The sequence below is a fragment of the Triticum dicoccoides genome, chromosome 2B (genome assembly GCF_002162155.2).
Source record: "Triticum dicoccoides isolate Atlit2015 ecotype Zavitan chromosome 2B, WEW_v2.0, whole genome shotgun sequence".
Lineage (NCBI taxonomy): Eukaryota > Viridiplantae > Streptophyta > Magnoliopsida > Poales > Poaceae > Triticum > Triticum dicoccoides.
Genome location: NC_041383.1, coordinates 170,265,854 through 170,279,654, shown reverse-complemented (window position 1 = coordinate 170,279,654; position 13,801 = coordinate 170,265,854).

Here is a 13,801-nt window from a genome sequence, read left to right as displayed (position 1 = left end):
CACCAAACCCACTCAAAACAGTCCAAGGAACTTTTTAGAGTTGATCAACCATTTATAAAACTTCTAATAATGATTGAGAGCCGAAAATTCCACTTCCCTCTTTTTTATGCATAACACTAGTAAGCTGCATGTCCCATGAACACATGAAAAAAGAATTATTTGTCAAGCAAAATGCTCAGGAATACTTATTACATATAAAAGGAACTCCCTCCGTTCACAAATATAGGATGTTTTGTGTATTTCAATAAGGACTATATATAGGCTGAAATAAGTGAACAAACACATTAAAATGTGTCTATATACATCTGATTCAGAAAAAATAGTTAGAACATCTTATATTTGTAAATAGAGGGAGTAGTACATAAGATCAAATTTGTTTTTCACTTCTACTAAATTTTGGTCTAAACCGTCGGTTGTTGTTTCCTTCTGGTTTTTGCCCTTTTGTTTAGAATGTTCTGGTTCTGCCTTTGCTTTTGCAAAGAGGTCTTTCTTTTGAAGATACGAACCTGGTTGAAGCTATGGAATGGACTAAAGAACCGGATGCTAAATGTGGGATTTTTGCAATCATTGATAGTCTGCCATATGATGATTTTGTCAGGATTATTGTCACTCTTTGGGCTGTATGGCATGCTCGCAGAAAGGCACTTCAAGAACAAATTTTTCAGTCACCCAATTCAACTCATCATTTTGTTGCAAGTTATCTATGGGAGCTGGGCGAGTGCAAGCCGAAGAAGCCTCTAGCAGCGTCGGCTACTTGGACAGTACGCATGCGAGTGCCTCCACCTGATGGCTTAGCCATAAGAGTCTATGGTGCCACTTCGCAGGGCACAGACGAGGGCTCATATAGTGTGGTGTTCAGAGATGACATAGGTAAACACCTCGGCTCATCAACTATTAAGTGTGCAGGGATAACTGATCATGCAACTCTCGAGGCATTAACTTGTCAAGAAGCTCTATCTCTGGCTCTAGACCTGGATTAACACATGTGATAATAGCATCAGACCGTCAAGAAGTGGTCATGAACATCAACAAAGGCACTGGAGGTTTATATGTTGGTATTGTCAAGGAGATCGAAGCAACATCTACTCAGTTTGCAGCTTGCTATGTCATCTTCGAGGGACACGATTCTAATATCGAGGCACATAGTCTCGCTAAACACGCTTTAGGCCTTTCTTTTGGACACCATCTGTGGCTCCTTGATACTCCGGACCTAAATTGCATCCTAATGTATTTGGACTATGATAAATAAATAAAGTGTGTTTAGACACAAAGAAGTTTTTCTTGTGGATGGTTAATTTGGCGGCCTTTTTATGGGCCTTTATCATAAGTTATTCTTTTTAATGGGCTAGCTCGTGATACTATTGCAAATGTAATAGGCCCAACTGAGCTATCTAATACTTAAAAAACTCATTCATGTTGATCTAGAGGGAGGCGGCATCGGAGTGCGTAATAGGGTGCCTGAAGGGAGGTGGCGCCGGAGGAATACATAAAAGAAAGAGAAAACACACAAAATGATAGGAAGAGGAGGGGCAAGTCTTGGGGGTATTTGCTTTATAAATTATTGTGATTTTAGGGTAAACCCCTTCGATTTTAACTAAGTGCAGCCTAGGGACCCATTGAGGTATTTGTGCATTGAATGGTTTTAGGAAGGTTCCTTTTGATTTTCTTACCGGATTTGGGGATCTTTGAGAAGGTTCTTTCCGGTTGTTTGAGCTGTTTTTTATTTTTTTATTTTTCAGTTATTACCTTTTTTTTCAAAAAATATTCACAGTTTTCAAAAAATGTTACATATTGTCAGAAGTATTCACATTTATTGTTTTTGGACAATTTACAATTTTTTTAAATGTCACCTCTTTAGAAATTTCTAAATTTGGTTAAAACGTCCATGGAAGTTAAAAAAATATTTGCGCTATTTTTCTAAAAAGGTTCATTTTTTAGTTGTTCAAGTATTTCCTTATAAATGTTGTCAAACTAAAAGAAAACAAAAGTTTTAAAAGAAATATATTTTGTGCTATTATGTAAAACGGGCAAAATACGCTAGAAAACTGATCAGGGAAAGAAATATGGTTGCTCGTTATGCCGGACCGAAAGGTAAGCCCGCTAGCTCGTTCCTATGCGGGACATCAATGATTTGACGCAATATGCCTCAAATAGTCGGGGGAGACTTGTATGAGATCTCACATTAGGTGATATCAATGAGATCACCCCTCAAAATTCATATTTAGGCATTTTAAAAAATCTAAAATTATTTGACAACATTCATGTGGTGTATGTCTACAACTCCAAAAAAAACAGCTCAAAACTCGATGTACATTTGGAGATTAAAAAAAGATAATTCTAATGTGAATAGTGGAAGTTTTGGGTGAATTGTACTTTGACACTATTCACATCCAATTTTGCCTTCTTTTTATTAATGTAGGTCGAATGGGGAACTAAACTCTTTTGAGGTCGAACATCAACCATTGATGTGTGTCTACAAATTTTTGAGAATGTTTGAGCATGAAGATTTTTCTTCAAAAAAATAGATCTTATTGGTTTCACCTAATGTGAGATCTCACACAAGTCTCCCCAAAAATAGTCCCCTATGTGACACATTAAGCGTCAGTTTATTTACACAAATTAAGTGTCAGGTTTTTTAGGGCTAATTAAGCGTCAGGTTGTCGGCCTCCCGCACAGCGGAGCGCCCAACTGGACCGGCCCACCGATGCACTATAGCAAACCCACTTAAATATGAATTTAACCTTTGTGAATTTTGAGGCAATTTAGGAGGGGTGATCTCATTGAATATGGCTCCTATAGCAAAACCAACTGGATCAGGCTCCTGTAGCGAATTCGGAAAATGTACTATAGCAAACCCACTACTCTAGCCCCTTAAAACAGTGTGAATGTTTTTTACGCGACCATTTTTTTTCAAAATTGTGACTATTTTATTTAAATTCGAACATGTTTTCAAAAAATTAATATTTTAGAAAACGCAAACATTTTTTCAAATTTATGAAGGTTCTCTTGAAAACGCGAATATTTTCCCAATATGTGATAATTTTATAAAATAACGAACACATTTTGAAAAAATGAACATTTTTAAATTTTTAATGATTTTAGGAAACATGAAAAAAATCTAATTTGCGAGCATTTCTGAAACCGCAAATTCTGATTTTTTTTAATTACACAGACATTTTTGAAATTTGGAAGACTTACAAAATAAAATTGAAAAATACCCTTTTCAAGTAGCAAATATTTAAAAAAATATGAGATCAATTATTTGTTTTTGAAAAAATCAAAAAAGAGAAATAAAATAAAATAAAAGGATGAGAAAAACCTATAAAAATAAAACTATAAATTCAATAAAAAATGTTTCAGGAACCTTCCAAAATGGGTCGGCCCACTTGATGGTTGATGTGCTCATCCATGTGCGTTTTGGCGACATCTCGTCATAACAAGTGCGATCCTTAACGGTCCTAAAAATTATGAAGTCCTGGTAATTGCAATCAGCGTAGAAAAATCTACACTCTAAATATACTGAGAGATAAATGAGCTATTTGGTTAGAAAAATAGCAATACTCCCTCCGTCTAGGTGCATTACGCATCTTAGAAGGTGCACCACAAAGAGATTGAGTTAGGAGAAGAATTGAATAGCTGAGGAAGCCAATCATATCATTCCTTTCTTGGAGTATTTGATCCCGAGCTCATGTGCTCCCGCATGAATAGTAAAGATAAAAAAATAGTAAAAAGGTTAAAAAAAGCTGATTTTTTTGTGATGAACATTGATAAATTTTCTAACTGCGTGCAAAATTTGAGGTTGAAATGACATTCGTAGAGATCTGGGCAAAAAAATTAAAATCGATGGTCCAAAAAGACTATTGTTGGAAGCATTTTAGAGCATCAATTTTCGTATTTTTGCCCAGACCTCCCCAAAATGTCATTTTGACCTGAAATTTTACACGCAGTTAGAACATTCATCAACGTCCATCACAAAATATCAGATTTATTTGAATTTTTTTTACTGTTTTTTCGTTTTTACTGTTCATGCGGGAGCATATGAGCTCGGGATCAAAAGAGCACTTTCGATTAATTAGGAGACTCCTTCAAATTTCAATAATGTGCTGCAGAAATTGCATGCATTGGTTGATGATGTTATGTATCTAGGGTAGGGTCATGGACCTATCTAGGATACCATACCCAAGGACATCCTTAGACGAAGCTACCTTCCAGTCGACCAAGAGGGACTCCACTCGACCAAGAGTGACTCCACTCGACCGGCTAGAAGACACTCGACGAACCTAAAGACACTCGACCATGAAGACTCACTCGACCATCATGAATTCAGGATCTACTCTGTATCCAAACGGTCTGTAATTAAGTAGTCTTAATAGTCATGATGACACTGTATGTAGGGCGTTACCAGTAACGCCCGGCCTTAATGTACTTTAACCCTCTGCTACGTGGGTTGGCTGGGGTCCTGGCGTCCTCTATATAAGCCACCCCCTCCACTGGTAGAAGGGTTCGCACCCCTGTAACTCATATACGCATAAACCAGTCGACCGCCTCCGGGCTCCGAGACGTAGGGCTATTACTTCCTCGGAGAAGGGCATGAACTCGTAAAAACACTCGTGTGTACAACTACTCCATAGCTAGGATCTTGCCTCTCCATACCTACCCCCCATTCTACTGTCAGACTTAGAACAACGACAGTTGGCGCCCACCGTGGGGCAGGTGTCTTAGCGAATTTTTGGAGAAGTTGCAATTTGTCCGATTGCCTTCATCATGGTTTCCGGCGGAGCTCTGGTCGAGGGCCGCGAGATCCGTCTCGGTGCGCCCCAAAGAAATTCAGAAACCCCCGGAAAAAAACACTCGGCGGCAGAGAAAAACCACGGTCTACGTGAGTGGCTAAGAGAACGCACTCACCCTCCTGCGGCTGCGGTTGACACTCGGTCCCCGGAAGCCTCGCTGACCCGTGGGGGATCAGTCCCTCACTGGCCAGGTCATTGAGATCTTTCTCAGTGATGGTCGAGCGGATCCAATCCCCTTGGACCCAACCCTTCGGCAGGCGGGACCTTGATGAAGATCCGCCCCGACTGGACGGTCTCCCCTTCGCTTTCCCCATCACCGTCGCCTTCTTCGCGCGCTCTAGGGCCGCCGTCTTCTCCTTCACCATTGTCGCCGACGAAGCGCGCGAGGAGTGGATAGGCGGAGGCGAGAGCGGGCGCAATGGGCGGAGGCAAAGAGGGAAGAGAGAAGAATGGGAAGGCACTGTTCAATAAACCCTCCCCCGGCGCTTTATATAAGGGCGCTTCCGAGTGGCTGACGAGTGGGTCCGGGCGATCCTGTCACATCCCGAAACAGTCGCGCGCGCACGATACGTGGCGAAAAAGGCGGCGCAGAAATCGAGGCGTCCACGCCTTATCCCATCCGATTGCCGCGGTCCGCCCCGCTTCGCGCGCTTCCCAAATTTCGGATCCCGCAAAATCCGCTAACAGCAGATCAATTTGTCAGACGATATCTTTCCTGCGATCCGTCGCTCGGAAGTTCACCAAAGTTCAAAAAGTTCACTCGACAGAAGACAAGAATGGATCAAGGCGACTGAAGTAAAAGTTGACGCCAACGCCGAAAGAAAAATCGCCGATCCAAGATACGACATAATCAAAGCATGGGAAATAAGTCGGAGAAAATCATCAACTCCTTCCTCACTCAAACCTCGATCCATTCGGGGGCTAATGATGATGTTATGTACCTAGGGTAGGGTCATGGACCTATCTAGGATACCATACCCAAGGACATCCTTAGACGAAGCTACCTTCCACTCGACCAAGAGGGACTCCACTCGACCAAGAGTGACTCCACTCGACCGGCTAGAAGACACTCGACGAACCTAAAGACACTCGACCATGAAGACTCACTCGACCATCAGGAGTTCAGGATCTACTTTGTATCCAAACGGTCTGTAATTAAGTAGTCTTAATAGTCATGATGACACTTTATGTAGGGCGTTACCAGTAACGCCCGGCCTTAATGTACTTTAACCCTCTGCTACGTGGGTTGGCTGGGGTCCTGGCGTCCTCTATATAAGCCACCCCCCTCCACTGGTAGAAGGGTTCGCACCCCTGTAACTCATATACACATAAACCAGTCGACCGCCTCCGGGCTCCGAGACGTAGGGCTATTACTTCCTCAGAGAAGGGCCTGAACTCGTAAAAACACTCGTGTGTACAACTACTTCGTAGCTAGAATCTTGCCTCTCCATACCTACCCCCCATTCTACTGTCAGACTTAGAACCACGACAGTTGGCGCCCACCGTGGGGCAGGTGTCTTAGCGAATTTTTGGAGAAGTTGCAATTTGTCCGATTGCCTTCATCATGGTTTCCGGCGGAGCTCTGGTCGAGGGTCGCGAGATCCGTCTCGGTGCGCTCGCTTTCATCGCCGACGACTTCGCTTGGCTCCAGGAGGCACCACTCGACATCAAAGCGCTCCCCGTCCGCGGGGCGACACACTTTCGGGCGTGTGTCCGCGGCGTCCTGCTGCGGCAGCCGTCGACCCCATACCGGTCGACTCCTGTGCCGTCCTCCCTCCCTGTCTCCCGCCAGCGCAAGCGCTCCGGTCGGTCGAGGCTCCAGCGATGGGTGAGACAAGCAGTGGCTCGTCAATCGGCCACCACCCAAGTCGCGGCAATTGAGCCCGACGAATCTCTCTACGGCCTGTTCGACCTGTCGACTGGCTCCGTAGAGACTGCATCCGAATGCGATAGCAGTGATCCAGGGGCGGAGGTCCTGATGGTCAACGGGCATCGTAGCCCTCCTGGTTTCCCCCGCAACTACGGGATGGATGACGGAGGCGACCCCGCTCAGGCCCACGAAGAGTATCAGCCCGAGCCACTCACTTCCCAGCAGAGGGAAGAACTTCGCCGCCGGAACATGGATGCCCTGCATACTCCCATTGCAGGAGAAACTCCTGAAGCTCGTGCCCTGGAAGAGGCGCGTTTGTCCAACTTGGCTGAACGCACTCGACTGGAGAACCTCCAGCGAGCACTCGACGAGCGTGCGCGTCAGCGAGTACCCGACTCCTGCCGACGTCAGCTCTTTCCGCAACCGACTCAGGTATATCGAACCCCGATTCAAAATTTGGCAGCTGCAGCCCGTATAGCGGAATCAATTCAGCCCTCTCAGTCGGAGGCTGGAAGAGGCTTGATGCAGATCAGAGATTTGCTCCGGGCGGCAGGAGATCAGAATTCGGTTGTATCGCAGTCGCACAACATGATTCACAGTCGATCCGTCGCTGCGAATACTGTTCAGTCGGCTCACAGTCCAAGGTCGCTCCGAGGCGCGTGGGACGTGAAGGCCGGCGGGACCACTATGATGATCGATTTGATCGTGACGACAGGCGTCGAGTGCCCACTCCTCCCCCGAGAAGTGGGTCTAACGCCCATCGGCAGCAAGATGACAGACGCCAGCTAAGTGTTGGACGGAGAGCTCCAGTCGACCCGAGAGAACCAGGCTTTGACGCGAGATCCATCATCGTGCAAGGTTTGGTCGACCGGAACAGAGCTCATAGAGGTGGCCATGACAGAGATGTTCCCACAAGCAGCCGAGTCCAAGTTTCAGGTCCAGAATGCTTTAGTAGAGCCATCAGAGCCGCAGTGATACCCCCCAATTTCAGGTTGGCGACTGGAGTGAGTAAGTTCACCGGAGAGTCTAAGCCTGAAACTTGGCTTGAAGACTACTGGGTGGCTGTTCAGATTGGTGGCGGTAATGATGAGGTGGCCATGAAGCATTTTCCACTTATGCTAGAGGGTTCAGCCAGGGCGTGGTTGAATCAGTTAGCTCCTAACAGCATTTACACTTGGGAAGATCTTTCCCGAGTGTTCGTCAGGACGTTCGAGGGAACTTGCAAGCGACCAGCCGGATTGACAGAGCTGCAAGTTTGAGTACAAAAGTCGAGTGAAACTCTGAGAGATTACATCCAGAGATGGATCACTTTGCATCATACTGTAGAGAATGTGTCAGACCATCAAGCGGTCTGCGCCTTCAAGGATGGTGTCAAGAACAGAGAGTTGAGCCTGAAGTTTGGTCGAACTGGAGATATGACCCTGAGTCGGATGATGGAAATAGCCACCAAGTACGCCAATGGCGAAGAAGAGGACCGACTCTGGAGTGGCAAGTACAAGCCGAGTCAGTTGGATAAAGGAAACTCCAGTCAGAAGCAAAAGCGGAAGGCCGAGCCAACTGCTCCTGGAGAGGCTCTGGCCGTGACTCAGGGCAAATTCAAAGGGAAGCCCAAAGGATCTTGGAACCCCAAGAAGGTAAAAGATAAGGAAGGTAATGATGTGATGGATCTACCGTGTCATATCCACACGAAGAAAGACGAAGAGGGTAACTTCATCTACCCAAAGCATACCATTCGCCAGTGCCGGCTCTTAATCCAGCAGTTTCAAGGGAAATAGCCGAAGGACAAAGAGAAGGAGTCGGACAAGGCTGAGGACAAGGAGGACAGTGATGGAGAGTACCCTCATGTCAACTCCACTCTGATGATTTTTGCTGATGTAGAGAGCAAAAGTCGACTGAAAGTGATCAACTGTGAGGTCAATATGGTCGCCCCGGCGACACCAAACTATCTGAGATGGTCGCAAACTCCCATTACTTTCGACCAGTCTGATCATCCTACTCACATTGCCAGCCCTGGGAGGCAAGCGCTGGTGGTCGACCCAGTCATCGAAGGCACTCGACTGACGAAGGTATTGATGGATGGCGGCAGTGGATTGAATATACTGTATGCAGAGACGCTCAAGGGAATGGGCATTCCGATGTCCAGGCTCAGTTCCAGCAACATGAGTTTTCACGGAGTCATCCCAGGAAAGAAGGCTGAGTCACTCGGCCAAATAGCTCTGGATGTAGTGTTCGGCGACTCGAAGCATTTCCGCAAAGAGAAGCTGACATTTGAAGTCGTGGATTTCCGAAGCGCCTACCACGCTATTTTGGGAAGGCCAGCCTATGCACGCTTCATGGCTCGACCATGTTATGTGTACCTCAAGTTAAAGATGCCTGGCCCCAAAGGCGTGATCACCATCACTAGCAGCCGGAAGAAGGCAGAAGAGTGTTTCCAGAAAGGCTCAAAAATTGCGGATGACCAAATAACAGTGGTAGAGCTGGAGGAATACAAGAAGAATGCAGATCCGAGTGATTTGCTGCGGGCCAAGAAGCCCGCCACATAGTCAGCATTTCAGTCATCCGGGGAGACGAAGCCAGTTCATATCCACCCGACTGACCCCAATGCAGCTCCGACCCATATTTCCACAACACTCGACTCTAAATAGGAAGAAGCGCTCATCCAGTTCCTCCGTGAGAACTGGGACATCTTTGCATGGAAGCCAACTGACATGCCGGGTGTTCCCAGGGGGATGGCTGAGCATCGCCTTAGAGTCGACTCAAAAGCGAAACCCGGTAAAGAACATCTTCGACGGTCCGCCATTCAGAAGAAAAAAGCCATTGGCGAGGAGGTGGCTCGACTCCTTGCAGCAGAGTTCATCCGAGAGATATACCACTCCGAGTGGCTCACCAATGTTGTCATGGTTCCTAAGAAGGACAACTCACTTCGTATGTGCATTGATTTCAAACATATCAATCGGGTCTGCCCGAAAGATCATTTTCCTCTCCCTCGCATCGACCAAATTGTCGACTCGACCGCAGGGTGCGAGAGATTGTCTTTTCTAGACGCTTATTCCGGGTATCATCAGATCCGTCTGTATGGACCTGACGAAATTAAAACAGCTTTCATCACTCCATTCGGGTGCTTCTGCTATATCACCATGCCATTCGGCCTCAAGAATGCCGGAGCCACGTTCATGAGAATGATTCAAAAGTGTTTACTCACTCAAATCAGTCGGAATGTGGAAGCGTACATGGATGATATCGTGGTCAAGTCGCGAAAAGGTTCCGACCTATTGACTGACCTAGCCGAAACATTTGCCAATCTCAGAAGGTATGATATCAAGCTCAATCCATCGAAGTGCACATTCGGAGTACCTGGCGGAAAGTTACTCGGTTTTCTCGTTTCAGAACGAGGAATCGATGCTAACCCAGAAAAAGTCGGCACCATACTCCGAATGAAACTCCCTGTGCGTGTGCACGACGTCCAAAAGCTTACTGGATGCTTGGTCGCTTTAAGTCGATTCATCTCTCGCCTCGGTGAAAAGGCATTGCCCCTTTACCGACTGATGAAGAAGACAGACAAGTTTGAGTGGACTCCAGAAGCTGATGCAGCGTTTGCCGAGTTAAAAACTATGCTCTCCACCCAGCCGGTGCTTGCTGCTCCAATCAGCAAAGAGCCTCTGTTGCTTTATATTGCAGCCACAGGACAAGTCGTCAGTACAGTACTTACGGTCGAGCGGGAAGAAGAAGGGAAAGCCTTCAAAGTTCAGCGCCCAGTGTATTATCTCTCTGAAGTTTGACCCCATCAAAGCAAAGATATCCTCATTATCAGAAGCTTGTGTATGGGATCTACATGACCATGAAGAAGGTTGCTCATTATTTCTCTGATCATGTCATTACAATCGTCAGCGACGCACCATTGTCAGAGATTCTGCATAACAGAGATGCAACTGGTCGAGTGGCTAAATGGGCGATTGAACTCCTTCCCCTTGATGTCAAATTCGAGGCAAAGAAAGCCATTAAGTCCCAGGCTATAGCAGATTTCCTTGCCGAGTGGATTGAGCAACAGCAGCCGACACAAGTTCACTCGGAGCATTGGACCATGTTCTTTGATGGATCTAAGATGTTAAACGGTTCTGGTGCTGGGGTTGTTTTGGTTTCCCCCCGAGGAGATATACTCAGATATGTGCTCCAAATCCACTTTGATTCCTCCAACAATGAAGCAGAATATGAAGCACTCTTGTATGGGTTGCGCATGGCCATCTCACTCGGCGTCCGTCGCCTTATGGTTTATGGCGACTCAGATTTGGTGGTCAATCAGGTGATGAAGGAGTGGGACGTTAGAAGCCCAGCCATGACTGGATACTGCAATGCAGTGAGGAAGCTCGAAAAGAAGTTCGAAGGGTTAGAGCTCCACCACATACCCCGACTGAAAAATCAAGCAGCCGACGATCTGGCGAAGATAGGATCCAAGAGAGAGGCCATCCCCAGTGATGTGTTCTTGGAGCATATCCACACTCCGTCAGTCGTAGAAGATCCTTTTACCAATGAAGCTCCGTAACCTAAGAGTGTTACGGACCCGACTGAGGTTGAAGTCCCAGCAGTGGTCGACCTGATCATGGAAGTTTTGGTGATCACTCCAGATTGGACAGTATCATACATCGCGTATATCTTGAGGAAAGAACTCCCGGAGGACGAAGAAGAGGCTCGACAGATCATCCGCCGATCTAAGGCCTTTACCGTGATAAGAGGACAGTTGTACAGAGAAAGCGTGACTGGAGTTGGTCAGAAATGCATAACACCGGAGGAAGGTCGAATAATCCTTGATGACATCCACTCAGGGACCTGTGTCCATCATGCGTCCTCTCGGACCATCGTGGCCAAAGCATACCGAGCCGGATTTTATTGGCCAAGAGCAAATGAAATGGCGAAGGAGATAGTCGACAAGTGCGAGGGATGTCAATTTTACTCCAATATGTCGCACAAGCCCGCATCAGCTTTGAAGACTATACCACTCGTCTGGCCCTTTGCAGTGTGGGGTTTGGATATGGCCGGTCCTTTGAGAATAGGCAGAAGCGGTTTTACCCATGTGCTGGTAGTAGTCGACAAGTTCACTAAGTGGATCGAAGCTAAACCCATCAAAAACCTCGATGCCGGTACCGCCGTCAGCTTCATCAGAGAATTAATATTCAGATATGGGGTCCCGCACAGCATCATCACGGACAACGGGCCAAACTTTGACTCCGAAGAGTTCAAAGCTTTCTGCACGTCTCAAGGCACGCGAGTCGACTATGCTTCAGTCGCTCATCCACAGTCGAATGGACAGGCAGAACGAGCCAACGGTTTGATTCTCAAAGGGTTGAAACCCCGTTTGATGCATGATCTTAAGCATGCGGCTGGTGCATGGGTTGACGAACTTCCCTCGGTGCTTTGGGGGTTAAGGACCACGCCCAACCGGTCGACTGGAAGAACTCCATTCTTCTTGGTCTATGGAGCTGAAGCGGTCTTGCCAAGCGACCTTCTCCACAATGCTCCCCGGGTCGATCTCTACACCGAAGCTGAAGCAGAACAAGCGCGGCAGGATGCAGTCGACCTATTAGAGGAATAAAGGGAGATGGCTCTGATCAGATCGACCATTTATCAACAAGACTTGCGTCGCTTCCATGCCAAAAACATGAAGAGTCGAGCCTTCCAGGAAGGAGATTTAGTTCTCCGAGTGGATCAGTAGAAACCACACAAGCTTGCTCCTTCTTGGGAAGGTCCCTTCATCGTCACCAAGGTTCTCCACAATGGAGCATACCGTCTTTATAATGTCAAACATCAGATCAACGAGCCCCGAGCTTGGAACGCGGAGCTTCTCCGCCCCTTTTACACCTAAGTATTCACTCGGATGAGTTGTAATAAAAGTACTTCAGTAGTTTATTTATTAAAGACAAGAGCTTTATAATCTTCCCAGTAATCGTTATTTATTTTGCCCACTCAAAACAATCCCACAGTGGGTGGTTTGGCTGCGAATCCGATTCGCCCAAGTCTGTAAAAAAAACAAATCCTAACCGAGTGGTGAGCCAGTCTCCCACACGAAGGCTTAGCTGCAAAATCCGTTTCGCCTAAGATAAACAAAATCCTACCGAGTGGTAAGCCAGCCTTCCACTCGGAGGCTTAGCTGCAGTCCAAGTACTCGCCTAAGATAAATAAAATCCTGTCAAGTGGTAAGCCAGCCTTCCACTCGGAGGCTTAGCTGCAGTCCAAGTACTCGCCTAAGATAAATAAAATCCTGTCGAGTGGTAAGCCAGCCTTCCACTCGGAGGCTTAGCTGCAGTCCAAGTACTCGCCTAAGATAAATAAAATCCTGTCGAGTGGTAAGCCAGCCTTCCACTCGGAGGCTTAGCTGCAGCATTGCGCTCGCCTAAGTACAAATACAACGTGCGCTTCACAAGGAGGATGAGGTGCAGGTCGACTGCTACCCTCTCCTTCCGAGCTACGCCACAAGTACAACGTGCGCTCTGCAAGGAAGACGAGGTGCAGGTCGACTGCTACTCTCTCCTTCTGAGCTATGCCACAAATACAACGTGCGCTCTGCAAGGAAGACGAGGGTGCAGGTCGACTGCTACTCTCTCCTTCCGAGCTACGCCACAAATACAACATGCGCTCTGCAAGGAGGACGAGGTGCAGGTCGACTGCTACTCTCTCCTTCCGAGCTACGCCACAAATACAACATGCACTCTGCAAGGAAGATGAGGTGCAGGTCGACTGCTATTCTCTCCTTCCGAGCTACGCCACAAATACAACGTGCGCTCTACAAGGAGGATGATGTGCAGGTCGACTGCTACCCTCTCCTTCCGAGCTACGCCACCAATACAAAATCCTACCGAGTGGAGAGCAAACGTCCCACTCGGAGGCTTAGCTGCAGCCCAGTGCTCGCCTAAGTATCTGAAATCCTACCGAGTGGAGAGCAAACCTCCCACTCGGGGGCTTAGCTACAGCCCAGTGCTCGCCTAAGTATCTGAAATCCTACCGAGTGGAGAGTTGACCTCCCACTCGGGGGCTTAGCTGCAGCCCAGTGCTCGCCTAAGTATCTGAAATCCTACCGAGTAGAGAGCTGACCTCCCACTTGGGGGCTTAGCTGCAGCCCAGTGCTCGCCTAAGTATCTGAAATCCTACC